The sequence below is a fragment of the Penaeus monodon genome, chromosome 32 (genome assembly GCF_015228065.2).
Source record: "Penaeus monodon isolate SGIC_2016 chromosome 32, NSTDA_Pmon_1, whole genome shotgun sequence".
NCBI classification, from domain to species: Eukaryota; Metazoa; Arthropoda; class Malacostraca; order Decapoda; family Penaeidae; genus Penaeus; species Penaeus monodon.
Window position 1 is genome coordinate 34,767,136 of NC_051417.1, and position 256 is coordinate 34,767,391.

Here is a 256-nt window from a genome sequence, read left to right on the forward strand (position 1 = left end):
CACTAATTAGTCAGCCTTAACAAAATTTTGTGCTGCTTTCAATATCAATTACCAAGGGCTTCATTATTCCAAACAAACCTTCATTATCATAAAAAATAAAATTCCCATCAATAGCATATGGTCCACTGCAACGAGGGTCCTCTTCAGCGGCCATTAGATCATTATTATTAATCAGAATTACTAACTATGCAAGTGATTCGTTCCTCTGATCCTGTTTAATGGGAATGTATTTTGTAGTCAAATTATTAATGATCAG

General features: G+C 33.6%; 1 protein-coding gene across 1 annotated transcript in view; it reads left to right on the forward strand.

The window, feature by feature from the left end:
* The window catches only part of LOC119593833 (crustacean calcium-binding protein 23-like), a gene marked incomplete at both ends in the record, with an annotated part of 14,005 nt that overhangs the window by 8,836 nt on the left and 4,913 nt on the right, over positions 1–256 (forward strand).